At 27.2% G+C, this 12356-nt stretch overlaps 1 protein-coding gene across 5 annotated transcripts in view; it reads right to left on the minus strand.

The window, feature by feature from the left end:
• Positions 1–9913: 9913 nt before the first annotated feature.
• Positions 9914–12356, minus strand: part of LOC106753411 (pre-mRNA-splicing factor ATP-dependent RNA helicase DEAH10) — a 22265-nt gene continuing 19822 nt past the window's right edge. For 3 of the 5 annotated variants that reach the window (XR_002666780.1, XM_014635213.2, XM_014635214.2), the window contains one exon: positions 9914–10529. The gene's annotated coding sequence lies outside the window, so the exon portion shown is untranslated. The other 2 variants (XM_022777513.1, XM_022777514.1) reach the window with 2 other exon arrangements.

Below are 12356 nucleotides of genomic sequence, written 5' to 3' on the forward strand. Positions count from 1 at the left end.
TTTTTTTGACAATCATTCTTTACTGTTTGTGATTCTGGCTGCTATATAAGTTGATAGCTTTTTCTCTGATTGAGTTTGTGTGCTTCATAATTTAAATTTTTCAAGTTATAACACTTAATATACGTGTTTCTTTTCTCTGTAAAAATGTAATTTATTGTTGAATATTTAATTTTTTATTGTAAAAAAGAAAGTCCATGGGTTGGTCCTGACCCACAGGATTTTGGGATTTTTTAACCCTGAGGACTTTTTTAGTAAAGGGCTTTTTTGGCCCTATGGACTTTTTTGACCCTAACCCACATAAGCTAGGATCAGAACCTATTATAGGGGCCTATTTGACAGGTCTACTTACACTAAATAATTATATAAATATTATAAAATCTACCTTTTTCGATCCCTTTTCAATTTGAATATGTTTAATTACTTGATTTTTATATGTTAGTTACTTAATAATTTATTGATGGTTTTATATTCTTTCTGCAAGTTTGATCTTTAAATTATGAAGATTTTGCAGTTTTTGTTCAATTTTTAAGTTGCATATAATTTTATATTTAAACTACTAAAAAGAATTATATTTTCGTTTTGATCTGTGTCGTCTGAGTTTAATCTTTGCCAAAAATAATTATTAGTTAGATTTTACTCACCTTCCTACTTATAATTAGATAATGATAGACAATTTATAAACAATTTTCTTATAAAAAAATATTAATTTAATTACAGCAAAATATATATATATATATATATATATATATATATATATATATATATATATATATATATATATATATATATATATATATATAATTTTAGTATCAATAAAATGTTGATTTAAAAAAAAAAACATTTCAGTTCTCATAATTGGAAATTACTGTTTTGTCTCTAATATTATATGATATTCATTTTCTTCCTTTTGTTGAAAAAAGAGAGTTAAATATCTATTCTAAAGTTGCATTATATAATGTCAATATCTGTATTAAACTCTTACCATTTATAAAACATTTGTTAATAAAGTGATTTAAATGTTAAAAAAGTGCGTTAGTATTGCACTTAAGTTTGATTAAACTATAACAAAGAAACGACTTATAATAATGCACTTAAATTTGTCTATAAAAAAGTCAATTAATTACAAATAATTTTTTAGAATTACATATTATTAAAAATTAAAATTGTGTTATATATATATATATATATATATATGGAGTTTGCTAATTTAAGGTTTTTCAGTACATTTTAACAAAATGTACCAAATTTTAGATTACAAAAATGTCTCTCTTAAAAAAGAAAACAAACTTTAAATCCAAGAATATTTTAATAATTTTAAAATTTAATTTAAAATAAAAAATAATAAAAGTTAGTTATTAAAAATCCTGATTGGTTCACGAGAATATATATATATATATATTTATATATATATATATATATATATATATATATATATATATATATATATATATATATATATATATATATTAATTTTTGTTATTCATTCACATTTTTTTTCTATGTTATAGTTTGTATATAGATTTTTCTATATGAAGTTAACATCCGAGTTAAATAGACTAATATATGTGAGCTTGTAGTAATATATTTTGTTTATTTCTTGATAAGAAAGTTAGAAATTTTTTTAATTTTGCTTTACATTTTTATCTTTCCTTAGACAAACACATGAATAAATATAAAGAAAATTGAAAAATTTATTTCATCTAAGCATATTTAGATATTGAATTGTAATTAAATTTTTGAGTTAAAATAAGTTTTACGATAATTTGAAATAAAGATTAGGAAAAATGAAAAGTTATTAAATTGTTGAAGAGTATAGCAGTAATTTTTAATATTTGTTATTGATGATGAATTGTATGTTTGAAATAATCATATTTGGTTGATTTAATTAAAATGAGTTTTCATTTTATGAATATAGCTAATGTTTTCATTTTATGAATATATTGTGTGTCTTTTTGGTTTGGAGTAATCAATTTGAGTTAGGCTAATGTTATACAAGTTTAGAATCATAAGTGTGGTGTTATTTTAACTTATTAAAGAAATTAGACATGATAAAATAGGTTTTGTGGTTTTGGGTTGTTATAAAATGTATTTTTTTTCAAATAAACAATATATATTCTTACTTAAATGAAAATGAAATAAAGATTTCTTTTATGAATTCTCATTTAAGTTTATCATTCTTGCGTAAATTTAAAGTTCTTTTGTTTAATTTGGTTCAAATGAAAATGAAAATTATATCATTCAATTGGATTTTTATATAATAAGATTGATATGTTTTAAAGTTGATGAAGCATTATGTTTATATTTATATAAATAAATAAAAGCATTTAAAGATGTTATTTAATTAACATGTGGTATATAATATGTAAAAAAATATGTGCGTGAAAAATGTAAGTGTATAAATATGCAATGATATATATTAATTGTATGATTCTTTAGTGATGTTGTTACTTTTTTGACATATTGTTGTGAAGAATACTGAAGAGGAAATCATAACTTATAAGAATTAGATATTAAAGACCCGACTTGTTGTAGGAAAAATATTTTAGCTTCTTTGATAGTCTGATCAAATAGATTAAAATTGATCATATAAATTAAAACAATTAAAACAATAAGATGATAAGTGGAAAATAGTCTTACATTAGGCTATAATATAATAAGTGCAATGTATAATCATAAAATAAGAGTTGAGAATACATTTTTAATATAATGTTTATGAGCAAGTGTTGATATTTTTTAAATTAATATTAATCTTCCAAAATAATACATTAGGTGTGAGTGTGAAATATTGATAATTGAATTATGAATGAGTGTGTTGGTTGATTGTAATAACTTACATCTATGCGGTTATTAACTCTTCTTTGGAAGTGTATAATATTAGTGCAGAAAGGACTTTAAATGTTTATTATTTTAGGCTTTTAACGTCAGATATCGATCCAACGTCTTTATGGATGACGTTAATGTAGAGTCTGACGTCTATAACGATGTCAGTTATTGTCATATCTGACGTCTATAAAGACGTCGGACATAACACTAACCAACGTCTATGGACACTATAGATTATTTCAAATAATTAAATTTTTATGTTTTCTTAAGATTAATCATTTATTTAAAAAGTAAAAAAAAAATCTTAAGGTGATTATTTCTTTAAAGTAATATTTCAAGTTAATTGTGAGATAATACATATAATTTGTACGATATTGAAAATTGTTCAAGAAAAATACTTATCAATATTTTAACATTGTGTACGGAGGAAGGATTTTAACAATTCGACAAAATTAAAATACATATTATTTAAATTTCTTATAATTGATTTTTTTAAATAGTTTGTTTATATTGAGTAATTAAAATATTTTAGATTATAATTTTTTTTTGACAAAGTATTTTAATTTTAATTTTAAACCAAAATCAATTTTGTCCTTCAACCTAACTTAAGTTAGTTTGACTTTTGATTCGAGATTACTAGTCTCAACTTTTGCTAGAATTGACTCAATTTAACTTTCAACCAAAATTAACTGGGTTTGACATATAGTCAGGCCGATTCTACTCGACATTCGTTCAGACTTTACTCGATCTTCAGTCTAGACCGACTCGACTTGACCTATGGCTTGAGTTGACTAGGGTTGACCTTTGACCCTATCTAACTCGAGTCAGCCTTCAGCTCCAATTGACTCAACTTTCCTTCGACCTTGACTAACTCAACCTTCAACTAATGTAAAATCGACTCGACCTTTGGTTTATGTTGAGTTGGCTTGATCTTCAGTTTATGCCAAATCGATGCAAACTCATATGACTCAACCTTCAGCTCAGGTGACTTAAGTTGACTTTGGACTTTGACAAAAGGTTGAGTCAAGTAAGTTTGTACTACTAGTCGAGCCAAGTTGACTCGAGCTAGATGTCAAGATTATTCAATTTGAACTGAAAGTTGATGTAAGTCGAGGTTTTGGAAACTTTTTTCATCTTGACCAATTTAAAATTTCGCAACTTGTGAAATTTCAATTTCCTTTTTTTCAATAAATTTTAAATTCTGTTATGTTATTATTTGAAATACCTTTTTAAATTTTCCCAATTTCAATTTTCTCATCGAAACAAATCATTTTACTTAAAAACTTGTAAATTTTTTAAATAAATGCATTGCTTACTTCAAAAACTTTCAAATTATTTAAATAAATGAATTGCTTTCTTAAATTGTCTCATCTAAACACCACATAAAAAAATATCTTAAAAATTTGTAATATAAAAATTACTTTTAACAAGTTTAGCATTTATATAATAAAAAAATACTACATTAACTCTTATTAAAAAAATCATTAAAAAAATTTATTAAAAAATATTGAATATTTACTAAAAATATAGAAACCAATAAAAAAAAAGTATTAATTCATGTTTACGTTTCTATGAATACATTTATTCATCATCTTTAATAATTTTTCTATCTTAGATATGCTTTTCTTCTCTATACAATTTGAATATGAAACTTTATTTGAGAAATTTGAGTTGAATTTCAGGAGGTATTTATAAAATTATCAATTAATGAAAATAAAAATTTAAGAAATAAAATACTTATTACGTAAAAAAATGTAAAATTTATTCACTAATACAAAGATATTTATCAATGCTAATTAACATTAGTGTATTTGTTAATAAAATTGAAAGTTACAAAAAGACGTTGATTTTAGTTTCTTACATACAAGTTTCTACTTGTTTTTAAAATAAACATAGAGCTCAATCTAAATAAAGAAAAAAAAATGTATGAATTTATTTCAAGTATATTATTGGATGAGTACGTAAACTAGAAAAGTCGATTTCATGTGATGAGTCATTTGTAAATGTATTTGTGTGGGTTTGTTTGTCTCCTAAACTTGTTTTATTGATTCCTTATAATTAGCCTCTTTAGGAATGAGGAAGATGATAGTGAAATGACCAAACTTTTTCTCTTTGCTTTGTTCTTTGTCCACCTTCAACAAACCCACTTTTCTTTTTGCTTAAAAAAGAACCAAATTCAATACAACTTTCATGCAACATATTTGCTCATACACATACCCCATGCCCCATCTACCTTTATTCTTTTTTCTTTTCATTTGCATATTACTATCATATACATGCATGCATGCATGCCATTTGAATGAGCTAACATCATCCAAGTATCAATCATATGCTATTGTATTACACTAGAATTGACTAAAGCTAAAAGTAAGATTTTCCCCCCTTAAAATCTTCAACAAATGCTTTTGATTTGATTAGTTTGAAAAATATGTAGTTAGTATCTTAATCTATATAGTTTATGAGTAGGTTATCTTTGGAATGAAAAAATTGAAAAAGAAAAGATTCGTAGATAGTGAAACTTGAGTGGGAGATGATGGTGGAAGTTTCAAATGATTGAAGAATAAGAACTAATTTATGTAAATGGTTCAGTTCTCTTTCTTAGATTCATATTCTTTCATGAAAGCTTCAAAACTTTTTTTGCATACAAAGGATTTGTATATCCAAACAGGACATTTCTTTTATTTGTCCCACAACTGCAACTTGCTGCTATCCTTAATTTTTATTCCATCGCCATAAATATTTTTCTCTTTTCTCTCTGCATTTAGAATATTTCTTTGCATAATTCTCTTAATAATTATAAATTTGACCATTCATTTCCAAGGGAATATTTTCCAAAACAGAACATTGCTTACACAGACATGATGCTGCGACCTTATTTTACATGTAGATGTAATTCCACCTTATATTATATTTCAGGTATAACTATGTTACTATCTATTTCATTTTTTTTTTAAATGAAACCATAAGAAAATTAATAGAATGGAAGTGTTTCGAGTGTATGGATCGAATGTTCATTTAAAATAATCTTTTTTTAGTCTTCATCTTCTTCTCTTTTTTTATACTTGAATTGATTGAGTGTAGATATTAAAAATATGTTAATATTTAAGTTTGAATTTATAGGTTAAATAATTAATATTGTAAATGTCTCAACAATTATACTTTTTTGACTTTATTTATAGCTTTCTTTATTGATTTTTAATTTAGGTCGGTCTTATCACAATTTAATTATGTTGAATCTGATTATTAACTGTTTAAATTAGTTAGATGATGAGCTAATTCTGATAAGTACAAATTAGTTTTCTCTCACCTAAATAATCTATTTGGTGGTGGTTCGCGTACCAACCCATACATAATAAGAAATGATAAAAATTGACTTTGTGTCAGAAAAAGAAAAAATGAGGTGGCACACCATTAGCCAACTCAGCATAATTTTAACGGTTTTAGTTTTGGAAAACAAAAAATTATAATTTCCTTAAGGACAAAGATCAAAATATACCAAAATTTGAAAATGGACAAAAAATAAAATGACTTGATAGTTGAGAACTAAAAATATATTTAATTCTAATAATAATGATAAACTGAAGATCAAGAAATTCATTAAATAACGCAAGGAAAACAAATTAAGAAAACAAAAACAAAAAAAAGTTATAAACTAAATTTTAAAAAATATATTAAAAATAATACTATATTTCGAAATTCGAAAGAAAACTTCACAGTATTTTGAAATCCAATTCACCAAATTTAGAATTCCAATTCACCGAATTTTGAAATCCAATAAATTTTCTTAACCGGATTTCAAAATTCAGTAATATTTTTTAAATCGAATTTCAAAATCCAATAAGTTTTCTTAATTGGATTTTGAAATTCAATGCATTTCCTAAATCAAATTTTGAAATATGACTATTTTCTAAAATTGGATGTTCGCCGATGAATACTTTTACAAATTGGATTTCAAAATCCAATACATGAAAAATATAATAAAAATAAATATCAAATTTTAAACAAAGATTAATGACAACTATAACCAACAAAAAAAATAGAATACTTGTACCTGAGAAAAGATTAATGAAGTTTCAAACGAGACGACGGAAAACGAAGGAAGTCGAAAGAAAAGAAGTTGAGCATCGTTCAAAGAAGAAGAAATTTAAAAAAGAGAGAAAATGTCATTACTATACTCGTACAAATACCTTTGATAAACAATACTTACTATTTACCTAATTTATTTAATATTATATATATATATATATATATATATATATATATATATATATATATATATATATGGAGTTTGCTAACTTACGTATGTTCTTTTTTTAGTTGGTACATTACTATTCTCAAAACTAAAAAAAAAAGAAATTCCCATACCCTGACTTACCTCCCTCATCCTATCAACCCTTTATCTTTCATCTCTCTCACTCCAACATTTTCTCTGTCATTCCTATGATAGTCCCAACTAAAAAAATCAAACACTCCCAGTTAAACAATTTTTTTATAAAAAATGATTTTATAATGAGTTTTCATTTTATAATTTTGGTCTTCTCTAATTTTATCTAATTTTCACAAGCATAATAAGATCCGAAATGGTAATTAGCCTGGAAAAAAATTAGAAACACTCATTATTAAACAATTTCTTACAAAAAATGATTTTATAATGAGTTTTCATTGTATAATTTTTGTCTTATCTAATTTTCACAAGCACAATGACATCTGAATTGATAATTAGCCTGAAAAAAATTAGAAATACTCGTTGTTAAACAATTTCTTACAAAAAATGATTTTATAATGTGTTTTTATTTTATAATTTTTGTCTTATCAATTTTATCTAATTTTCACAAACATAATTACATCTGAAGGAATTGATAATTGGCCTTGAAAAAAATCAGAAACACTCAGCTGTTAAATAATTTCTTACAAAAATGATTTTGTAGTGAGTTTTCATTTTATAATTTGTCTTATCTAATTTTATTTAACTTTCACAAGCATAATGACATCTCAAGGAATTGGTAATTGGCTTAAACGATTTTTTTATAGATGATGATTCAACATCTGCAGATGATGAAATTAGAGAGGTTAAAGCCTATCCTAGCGAGTTCTAAGTGGGCATTTCTCTTTCTATTCCACCCGTTGTCGGGCCAGTATTGGACCACCCAATTTCTACTATCACGCACGAGATGTCTATACCTCGGCGTGAAGGGGGTGTGTTGGAAGTCTCACATCGACTAGAGATAAGACCAAATTATAATATATAAGTGAGGTGCAAACCTCACCTTACAAGCCGGTTTTATGGGGTTGAGTTAGGCTTAAAGTCCACTTCTAACAGTGAAGATGATGATATTGAAGAGATCTTCAATGAACCTTTATCTAAAGACGAATATGCCAATAATTCAACTCTTTAAAAGGCAAATTGTTTTTTATTTTTCAATTGGGAATATAGTAGAGATGACAGAAGAAATGTTAGAGTGAGAAAGATGAAAGAGAATGGATGGAGAGAAATGAAGGATGTGAGTAAGGGTTTGGAGGATTTCTTGTTTTTTTAGTTCTGAGAATGAAAATTATTCAAATATCCTAGACCTTAAAACTTAAAATCTATAATATATGAAGATATTTTCGTCTAATAAAATCCGATACACATTGTTAAAATGTATTCTCTGAATATAGAACGTACACAAATTAGCAAACTCATATATATATATATATATATATATATATATATATATATATATATATATATATATATATTTATATTATAAATATAAAGATGTATCATAATGAAATTTGGAGATGGAGGAAGAAAACCTCCTATTATTTTTAAAGTTTGACCTCACATAAATCACAGACCACGGGTTTGCCTTAAGCCGGACCTATTTTGACCTCCCTAGACCCTTCAAGAGTTACTTGAAGGATAAGCATACATAATTTAATTTTAGTGGTCCAATATAAATATGTTTTTTAACGATTTTTTACTATACGAGCAGAGCTTCTTATTTTGGTTTAACCTCTGAGAAAACAATTTTATATATTAACTTTTGTCTACTTGTATAAACTTTGCCTTGTTTTAAGTATATATGTTATGGATGTGAGAAACACAAACAGCATTGTTTCAAGTAATATTTCATGCTTTTTTTTTCTTTTAAGTTCAATCTTATTCTATAGACTATGTTAAACAATTTTGACATGTCCAACTTGACATATATTTTGACAATGAGCCATTTTACTCATAATTAAGATTAGACATGTTAAAATTGTTTAACTTGATATAGATAAGGTTCAACTATTTCAACCTGTTCATTTTGGCTTGATGACAATGTAGGGTGAATATTGTGAGTTAGTGAATAACTTACTGTAAAAGGTATGATGTAGGTTGGACCTTAAACATATAGCTTGTACAAGCCTCTACTACGTAATCCACACAGCCAGTGTCAGGCAGAATGGGTTGATCCGCTCGCCCGCCCCCACAACCTGCATTAATATTTTTTTATTTAATATATTTCTTTTATCTCAAAAAAATTAATTCGAATTCAATTGCAAAGTTTCTAAATTTATGATAAGCTTAAAATTTAATTAAACTTTAAAAATAAATTAAAAGATGGATTATGTAATTTTAGCAACAATGCTTTGTAATTTTAATGATGTTATAAATATTATATTTCATTATTATCTTATTTGTTATTTGCTGTAGATCAAATACATATAGATCGTTCTCATACTATCAAATTCTGACGTGAACTTACCGATGGCAGCCACGGGCACCCACAATGAACAAACGAATTCTGACGACTAAAACAAATCCTAAAATTACCATATGACGATAAATCCAAGTAATAAGAAACTGATTTTAAAGATTCCTTGTCTTGAATAAAGAAGTTATCGAGCACTATCTTTCGAAAGATAAACTACAATAATAATAAATTAACTGACAAACTAACATTACCACCGTGGAATTACGAAACTTGTGTTTAACTTAAGGCTTGATTCATAAGTCTGTGTGCAGTAGTTATGCATAGGTTTGAAAGCCACACGGGTTATCATGGTATGCACAAAGTGAGGAAAAACTAGCAAATCGAAAGAAAGCGAAAATACTATTTGAAACTGCAGAAATTTCTTTCCTATAGATTAAGAGTACTCAGTGATACCAACATGACAAAGCAAAAATATACTAATTTTCATGTTTTAGTAACCCTCAAATATTGCTGATGAGGGGAGAAAATATAACAATAGCCCTCACTCATCGCCCAAAAAATAAAGAAATACCCAGTAGCCCTCATCTAGAAATTGATGTGCAGTGTATATAAATAAGTGGTTTCAAAGAACTTGGTAGCTAATCATACAATTCATATTGTACGAGTTTAAATTGAGCAATTTAAAATGATGCAGAAATGAACATGAATAAAAAAAAAATAGTCTGTACACAATTTCAATGCCGGAGCCACCACAGCAATGAGGTCACAACTGTAAGGTGCACCCTATCATGACATATTTGCTCCTCGATCTTAGTGGCCATTGCAGCCCAAGAGAAAATAACTTGACAACAAACCCAGGAAGAGGTGCTTGCCGTTAGAGGAATAATTGACATCTCCACATGCCAAGCAATGGCAAAGACAATCCCCCTTAAATCTTAAAACCTGTCATTATGAAAAGATCCATCAAGTGTGGGGGGACAAGATCGGGAGCTTGTATGGATCTGTTCCAACAGACAATAATGTAACCTACAAAATGAAAAATCTAATATCTCAGCACCAAATGATGTCCCAATTGTCTTGTCTATATGCAGAAAGCAGAACCATGACAATGTTCGGAAGTACATCAACTTTATTTCTAAATATTGCATAAGAAATGAGAAGGAAGTATCTATTGCAACTATTCTCTGGTGTATTTGGTTACATCTACATATATAAACAAGGAAAGATACAAAAGTGTTAGAAATTCTCAAGAACTAAAGATCACAAAACCAAATTAAAGTGGAGAAAAAAAAAAAACAGAGATCAAAACATTTAATGTGGTGTCCCAATCACACCAAGGATCTGATAAAAACATCATTAAAAGACAATGAAAAACTCAAAGAAACAAGAAAAACTAGCTGATACCAAATGAACTCTATAGAAGAATGTTGTGCTGAGAAGGTTCTAGCATTTCTTTTCAACCATATACACCAACGAAATGCAGCCTAAGAACAATGACAGCTTTCTGGCCTCTTTGATCTTATTATCAAATCCTATGAATTTTACAAGTAGGAACTTTTGACAAACCCAGTGTTTATCAAAAACATCAAACTAATTATTTTAGAGAAATGAAGCTAAGGGGACCAACGCTAGAACAAGAGAATAAAATTTATCATTATGTATCCCCTTACGTAATCAAGAGTTTGACTAACTTGGCTGCTTCAGTGGGCGGAGGTACTGATAGACCAAGTTATGAAATTTGGATTTGCTTTGACAAATTTCTCTATAAACACTAAGAAAAAAAAAATGAAGCCAAAACTACATTAGCCCTTGCTAGTTTAATTGATAAGTGCATAAAAACAAAAAAGAAAAGGAACAGGTAGACTCGAGAGGATTACAAAAGGCATGACTATAAGTCTCCTAGCGCAAAAATTTCTTTATTTTTCTTTCTTTCTGTATTTCATGAAACTCTTAACATTAGGATTTGTTTACTTTGATTGTATTTTCTTTTAGTTGAAAATTGTAATTTAGAACTTGTTGTTAGGACTCCATTGTGATTGTGTTTCTGGCTTCAAGAGGCAAGAGTGCATCAAGTCAAGCACAAAAACACCAAGCCAAGCATTGGAAGTGTGACTTCAGAAGCGTGTCAGCTTGAACATTCTAGACCCTATTTTTGCAACTTGGCTGGCAAGACAATAGGGCAAAGAAAGCATGTGTACCAAGGAGCATGCAAAGTGTGACTTTGGGCACACCACTTTTAGTAGTTTCCAAGCTTATTTGAGATTCAAATTTTGGAGCCAAAATGGCCAAGACATAATTGCCTATATAAGGCATTCATGTAACCTTGTTTCACATCTTTGAATAAATTGAATTTCTTTGACAAATGTGAGATCATTGAGTTCTCTTGACAGTGTCATACTCTCTAGTTTAGAGTCTTATCTTGAAGTCTCACGAGTTCAAGTGGTGTTTCAACCTCTCACTTATCATTCAAAATGGCGTGATTCTTCATCTATTCTCTTCACCATCTTAATTTTCTTTTTACTAAAGTGTCTTTCCTTTCAAGTTCATTGAATTTGGGTGACTCGAAGCTCAATCATGAATTCATCTCTTGAAAATCAAGCATAGAGGAGATTCATGTAATTGAGGTAATGATTTTACAACGATGTTGTTCCAATTGATTCACCAAAATTACCTAAGGACTTGATGGATTACAAGTGAGGAGCTACTATGTAGAAGATCAGTCTTCCATACTCATAATTGAGGTTGCATCATTTACTAGGTGTTAGATATTGTGTTTATTTCATTTACATGTTCATTTGTATTTGGGCTTAGCCCACACTCTTATTATTATAAATACATTACCCTATGTGTATA

This window comes from Vigna radiata, unplaced genomic scaffold (genome assembly GCF_000741045.1).
Source record: "Vigna radiata var. radiata cultivar VC1973A unplaced genomic scaffold, Vradiata_ver6 scaffold_228, whole genome shotgun sequence".
Taxonomy (NCBI): Eukaryota; Viridiplantae; Streptophyta; class Magnoliopsida; order Fabales; family Fabaceae; genus Vigna; species Vigna radiata.